Genomic DNA, 7,565 nt, shown 5'->3' on the forward strand with positions numbered 1-7,565 from the left:
GGTGTACTATTCCTTTAAGGAAATGGTGTATGAACCTAGAGTTTCTAGGCAATAAACAGAGGTTCTACTATCTACAGTTAGCAATTATAATCATCCTAAGTGCTAATATAAGATGCTAAACCCTAATTGAAACATCAAATGATTCCCTTTCCCCTTGAAACGTTCATATAAACTGATCAAACTCATCTACTCTTCTCCCAATCTAATAACCGAATGACCACTTACACCAAGAAAGGCCCGTTTACTGTTAATTACAGTTTATAATGTACCAGTTCTATTGCATATTTTTAAGAGCGCCTAAAACGTCTCTTCACAACCATCTTGCTTTTCTAGTCGACATGGCTGTCAATAGATTGGTGAGGATTATGGTTTGGTTGTTAATCAGCGCAGCTTCATTAGCCTTAGGGATCAGTGGACAATGACCAGGTTTGAGGGCAGAGGATGTTGTAATAAATGCAAATGTTTACCAATCAGAAATGTAGAAAGTGAAACTTGAGTGTAATTATTTTCCAGTGTAGAATATGATGGACGTTGGTTTATTAAATAAACCAACTATCATGTTGCATAGAACACCAATGTTCAACATTCTTTGGTTCTCAATTCTTTTAATTTAAAAAAATGTGCCACTGCAACGGTCAATAAATAAGGCATCTGCAAACACCTGATCAGTAAGAGAGAAAAGAAAGATAAAGTGGATGATAATGAATGTAAGAAGGGATAAATATAGGGATGGATGGAGGAACTGACTTAAGGAAAAAAGGAATGAATGAATGGCTAAAGGGGGGAGTAACCAGAACATTTTATTACTGGCTATTATATGGATGATGGAAACAGACAAGGGGTGAATAGGTGGACTGATGGATGACATTTGTTAAAATCAGCAGCTCAATTTGTACGACTTTTTCAGGAACATCTCTCTTATTTTCCTAATATCGATCCAGATTTTGGAAACCAATTTACTTTTCCAGCCTATGAGCCCATTAAGAATTTCCCCATTGTGGGACAATAAAAGGGATTTTCTATTCCATCTTCTTCTAAATTCTCCTCTGATCAGTCACTCGATAAGCAGAGCTTCAATAAATCTCAACAGTTTCCTGAATATGTATGAAACCTGCCTGTGGCCTTGGAAAAACTCACCGATTCGTTAGATGGTTTTCCAATAGGAATAATGAAGTCCTGAGTCACAATTCACTCCCAATTACACAGGAAGCTGTGCCTTAAGCGCACATTTCTGAGCGTTTAAACACAATTTTAAGATACATTTAGCAGTTTCTTTGCTTTTAAATGAATCACTGCTGCTGCTGGGCCAACAAGCCATCCTTTCCATGAATCAAAGAGATAGGGAGGGTGTCTCATACCGGCAGGGAAGAGGAGGGCCTCTTTGCCCAGAAATCAACCAAAGGACACAACTAATATCTAATAAATCAACAAAAGCGTCCCTTAAACCGCCCCGCTTCTCACGTTCTCAGCAACACGGCCCAACATGTGTTCTACTGAAGGCCACAAACTCGCATCGCTTAGCGTAGTTTCGTTTCCTCGCTGGTCGCCATCACATCCCCTCACAGCCCGTCCGGATGCTAACCAGCTAGCGCTGTGCGGTAGGAGAGCATTTCAGAGTGGAAACCACAAAGTGCTGCGTGGAGCACAGACCCACCTGCCACGGCCGCTGAGTCCCTTGCCTTCTGCAGTGTTTTATGTCCGCAACTCAAAAATCCAGTCTCGGCCTGGTCGGACGTGAGCGAACGTCTGTCTCGCCGGCGGATTACAAAAGCTGGCTAGCCGTGTTTAGCTGCAGTCGCTAGCTGCCAACAAACCGCTGTCCACATGCAGGGAGGGCTGCTTGCTTTCTGCGTCCCCCGCCGCTTCTAGCCGCGGCTCTGTCCTCGGGTGCTGGGCCTTGGTTGTGGGGAGCCGGCGCGCAGGATTCCCGGTTGTCCCGTAGCTCGGTTATCTCGTGTCTGACCGTTTTTATGGTTGAGTGAGGCCCCGCTCGCGCCGCGGCCTGTCCCCCCAAAAATCAAAGATGGCGGACACTAGTTGCCAGATTTATCCTCTGTCGCCCCTCAGAGCTTCTTTCAGCCTCCATCGATGCTCCCACATTTTAACTATATTTTCTGTTAACTAAATCAAAACTCCAACGATAAGTATTTATCTAAATGAAATAAATTAAGCTTGTCGTCATTTTACTGTAAAAAAAAAAGCGCTATTTTTTTCCTATATGTTATTCAAAAGGTTTGTTTAAAAATCAAATAGAAACATGGAGTACTTAAAATATCGACAGACAAATGAAGAAATAGGTTAGTTAATATTAACAGCCATTTATAGTTTTACGAATTTATAGCAAAAAGCTTTATTTATTTCAGCAGAGTGGTATGGAGGAGGTTCTGCTTAAAATGTTGCAAGTATTTTCTGAATGTCAGGGCATGTGACAGCTCTTAGAAATAAAAAAGTATTTTTATTTATTTATTCATTTTTTTACGGAGGGGATAACACTAAACTTACATCTTGAGCTCCCATCACTATTAACTGCAGGGCTATCTTGTCTCTGAAATTTTAACTCAAGCACTGAGTGTCAGAATGGTGATTTATTTTATTTAGATATGGCTTCCTCTGCTGGGCCTGGTTACCAAAACCAGTGGTGTTCAACTCCAAGATTAGCCCTGGAATAAATTTGCCTCTACTGCCTGAAACAAGACAGTATTGTCTGCATATTTAGAAATATAATTTCAGAAATGAGAGGATAAATTTAAGGTTTGAGAAGAAAAATATATCTATTAGGCCTACAGTATACTCTCCTCTTTATAATCTACAGTTTTGATGTCTGTTGACAGGAATTTTTCAATGCATAACAGACGCAATTTAAAACTGATAGTTAATAAAATTGTTTTGGTAACTACAAACAATTGAACCAATTTCTTTTCTTTTCTGTGATACTTTTTCTTTAAGCATGTTTTTTTTTTTTTTGTTCAACATTCATCATTGTTTTTCATCAAACCTTTTACTTTTTTTTTATTTTGTTTTCCATTATAGTTTTTTTTAAAACGAAATATACATTTTAGCCTTTTTTCAATTTGACATAAGAACATTAGAATGGTCCAAAATTGAGCAGTCCACTTCATAACAAAACTCCCCTTTTCCACCTAATCAGCTCATAGAAGAGCTTCATTGGTTGTATTTTTATTTTTGCCTTCCTTTAATTTTCTTTTCATGACACTGCAATCACTAAATCACTAAAAAATAAAATCTGGAAAGATTTAATGGTTAGGTCACAATCTTCCGTTGTTTCCAGTAGTTGTTTGGTTTGTGAAAGAAACAATCTGTATGCAACAAATAAAGCAATAGGGGGAGGTAGGTTCTTCTCCATACCTTATATAAGCAATTATTTAGTCTATAGGAATAATATTGTGGCAGTTTTTCCACAGGTTATTACATCAACACATATAAAATAATTGAAAGTCCATGTGAAAGTCAGTGTGAAAAAGCGAAAAAACATGTCCTGTGGATGATTCTTTTCAATACTATGTAAACCTGGCAACCCAAACTCCTTGGAGTCACGCGTGGAAGGAATCTGTTTCCGGGGTGTACCGGTGACCCACGAGCGGCGCTATGTTTAAACGACATGATTCAGAGAATCATCAGTGTTGATCCATCGCTCTGTTTCCTAAATTCTTCCATAAAATGTCTCTGAATGTTGTTTGCAGGGATTCTAAGCGGGTCTGATTAAGCTAGAGTGAAACAAAAACCACATCTTCATTTTAAATATCATTTAATGAGACTTATTATCTGGAGGCAAAGCATAACTGTAAAATGGAAAGAAAAAGTTTATATGTAATTTTTATATATATATTTTAAATTCTTATATACTGGTATTTATATTATATGTATATATAAAGGTTAGATAATATGTGGATTTTTAAAATATATGTATTTCAAATTTCTTATATATATATATATATATTTTCAATTTTTTCTATATATATATAGCATGCTTATAGTGACGGTGGAGAGGCAAACAGGAAGAAACCTCCAGCAGAACCAGGCTCAGTGTGAGCGGCCATCTGCTGAGGCCCACTGGGGTTCAAGGAGACAGAAGCAGACATAGAAAAAGAAGCATAGATACAAAAGGCAACTGTCAACCAGCTCCACAGGCGGCCCCGTCCAGGAAACACACAGCCAGGCAGACGAGCTCCGAGCCAGCTCCCATGTCAGAGGATGAAGAGAGCACATCCAGTTAGTCACAGTCAGAGAAACAGGACTACACTGGAAAACAAGCAAATCTCCTAAATCTAGAAACAAAGGTGTTGATGGCAGCAGGACAGCTGATATTTCTCTCCAGGATGGAGTCACAGCCAAACAGGAACAGACCAGATGAAGCTACTATGAGAAAAAGCAGAGAGAGCAGAACGTTAGAGATTGAACTAATAGATTCTGCAGAGTGGGAGAATAGAGATAGAATTAAGCAGAATGATGAAAAAGGGGTCCCTATGTCCTCCAGCAGTCTAAGCCTATAGCAGCAGAACTATAGAGATAGCTCAGGATAACCTGAGCCACTCTAAATAGAAGCTTTATCAAAAAGGAAAGTTTTAAGCCTAGCCTTAAAAGTAGACAGGGTGTCTGCCTCACGGACTAAAACTGGTAGTTGGTTCCACAGGAGAGGAGCCTGATAACTAAAAGATCTGCCTCCCATTCTACTTTTAGAAATTCTAGGAACCACTAGTAAACCTGCAGATTGAGAGCGAAGTGCTCTGTTAGGAACATAAGGAACAATCAGATCTCTGATATCAGATGGAGCTTGGCCATTTAAGGCTTTATATGTGAGAAGGAGGATTTTAAATTCTCATCTGGATTTAACAGGAAGCCAATGAAGAGAAGCCAGGATAGGAGAGATATGATCTCTCTTTTTCATTTTCATCAGAACTCTGGCTGCAGCATTTTGGATCAGCTGAAGGCTTTTAACTACAGTTTGTGGACTTCCTGATAGTAAAGAATTACAATAGTCCAGCCTTGAAGTAACAAATGCATGGACTAGTTTCTCAGCATCACCCCTGGACAGGAGATTTCTCATTTTTGCAATATTCCTCAGATGAAAGAAGGAAATTCTAGAAACCTCTTTGATATGAGATTTAAATGACAGGTCCTGATCGAAAACAACACCAAGATTTTTAACTTTATTATCTGAGATCTGTTTAATCCCATCCAAATGAAGTGACTGGCTAATCAGCTTCTTTTTCAGAGACTCTGGTCCAAAGACTATAACTTCTGTTTTGTCTGCATTCAGAAGCAGAAAGTTAAGAGTCATCCAGGTTTTTATGTCTTCAGACATGCCTGTAATCTATGGAATGGGTTCCATAGATTACAAGCATCATCCACATCCTGAGAAAGAAGAGTCATTGTTGGGACTTCTTAACCAGGTTGGATGTGTTCTCAGTCAAAGAGAGGTCAGAGGAAGAATGAATGTCCAGGAATTCTACTGATGTTTACAAGCATCACCACCAACAGTGTCTCCCGTCTTCCTGCACCTCCCGTAAACCATGTATGTAAACAGCAAACCAAAGGTCCAGCTTGACCTAGTTTCTGTAAATCACGCGTCACAGTGGTAAGACATCTCATTCAGTTCGCTGAGGAAACCTCCTATCACATGCTCACAGTGTGATGCTGGAAACCACAACAATCCTGACCTTTTCACACTGAGATCAGAGTGAAACCTGCTTTCACCGTTAGATGGCGCCATAAACAAATGTAAGATCTAAGGCTGATGTCCACACTGACAATTGTCTAATATAGAAGGAAGTTAGATTTTTCTGCTCCTTTAATTATGAGTTTTACTCATATATCAAATTCAGAGCTTTAATATTAGTTATTCTTTCCTTTGGTCTTCTAGTTTTTTTTTGTTCCATAATCTAAATCTTATAAATCAAGTAACTACGGTATAAAAAGACAGCATTTCTATGCTGTTAAAGTCTATGTGCATGATCCTTTAATAGACCTGAAAGGATGTTTGTTAGCAGCAGATAATCCAGCTACAAGCACCAACGGCAGACGCCTGATCAAAGATCTCCTCAGTGCAGCTTATCAAAGAGCCTTTTCTGTCTGGTGTGCTCTTCCTCTCAGTCAACAACATGTTTTGGTGACTCAATCCTTACTTTGCAGAATATCTGAGACACTTTTCACAGTGAAAAATCATTATTTTTTCATATTCAGCTTCTTTAAGATTTTGCTGCACAAGAATTTTAGGGAAGTGTGTCCATAACTCTAAGTGAATGCAAAACATATTGAACCTTTAGCACAGAGGTGTTCATGGATAATGGCTCACGCCCACGCTTATCAGTGTTTGAAAAGTAGTTGTGATTTTGCTCCTTTTGATTCTACTTGTACCGCCGTCTTAGCATGACCATGTAAAGGTTTATGTCTTTGTGTTGCCATGAGAAACACCTGTGATACACACTGATCATAAAAAGCTGCAGCGTTGACCTACTTTGAGCTGTCCTTATCAAAATGGATGATAAGCAAACAGTTACCTTACCCTCTTATCCATTACACAGGGTGGCTGTTTGAGCTTACTGAACACAAAATAAAATGCAACCAGGGCTTTTAGTAGTTAGAGAATGTATAGTACTCTTGCAAAAAATTATCTTTTTTCATCTTGAAATATATTTGATTGTATGTCTGGCAGTTCTGTAAAAGCACATTAATTTTTAACTTTGATATGCCTGAGAAAAAGTGCAGAAAGGTGTTTAAAGTTTACTCTGTCAAAAGTTGACTCTGTCAAAAGTTGACTATGTCAAAAGTTGACTCTGTCAAAAGTTGACTTTTTCCATGGAAAGGTGGGTGAAGCAGAGCGGACAAAGTTCCTCGACACCAAATATAAACAGAGATTATTAAGGGTTTTCAGATGAGAGAGGAACCAGGTTCAGGGATTGAATCAGAATTGTACAAAGATCCATATTTTAGAGTAATTATAATTCGATATAAAGTAATTGGTTGTAAGCTGTTTGTAAAAAAATTAAATAAATAAATAAATAAATCACAAGTTAAAAAAGGATTTAACAGGATTTTATGCCAGACCAACACAAAGTGTTGTTTGAAAAAAAAGAACCAAAGGAGAAAATTATGTTTGCTTCTAAAGATTTTTTTTTACAAACATTTTGAAAAGTGTGGCATGCATTTTTAATTAGTCCAAATTCCTTCAAAGTAAAAGTACCTCACATCATTTGGGGTGTTTCTCTGCCAGTTCAAACATCAGGAAACTGAATTTGTTTCTACTTTTTCTTTGCAAAAAGGCTGAATCTCAATCAAATTAGAAGTCTTGTCACTGATTGTTAGTTGGATCTGAATGTGACTCTAAGTGGTTTATTCTAACCCCCCACCTTCTCCAGAAGCACCATAGAGAGCGTTCTGAGCATGTGTGGTGTGGAGGCTGCAGCGCCTCAGACTGGAAGAAGGTGAGAACAGCAGAGAGGATCATGGGGGCTCCTCTTCCCTCCATTAAAGACATTTCATCCCAGCGCTGCGTGTCCCGAGCCCGTGACATCATCAATTTATCAATTTAATCTCAGAATTCTGAC

General features: G+C 38.6%; 1 protein-coding gene across 10 annotated transcripts in view; it reads right to left on the reverse strand.

Moving 5' to 3' along the window:
* The window catches only part of prrc2c (proline-rich coiled-coil 2C), a 33,024-nt gene extending 30,987 nt beyond the window's left edge, over positions 1-2,037 (reverse strand). For 6 of the 10 annotated variants that reach the window (XM_015397994.1, XM_015397991.1, XM_015397992.1 and 3 more), the window contains exon 1: positions 1,655-2,037. The gene's annotated coding sequence lies outside the window, so the exon portion shown is untranslated. The remainder of the gene's footprint in view (positions 1-1,654) is intronic. The other 4 variants (XM_015397998.1, XM_015397997.1, XM_015397995.1 and 1 more) reach the window with 1 other exon arrangement.
* Between the last annotated feature and the right edge of the window lie 5,528 nt (positions 2,038-7,565).

Source organism: Cyprinodon variegatus, unplaced genomic scaffold (assembly GCF_000732505.1).
Source record: "Cyprinodon variegatus isolate N-32 unplaced genomic scaffold, C_variegatus-1.0 Scaffold902, whole genome shotgun sequence".
NCBI lineage: Eukaryota > Metazoa > Chordata > Actinopteri > Cyprinodontiformes > Cyprinodontidae > Cyprinodon > Cyprinodon variegatus.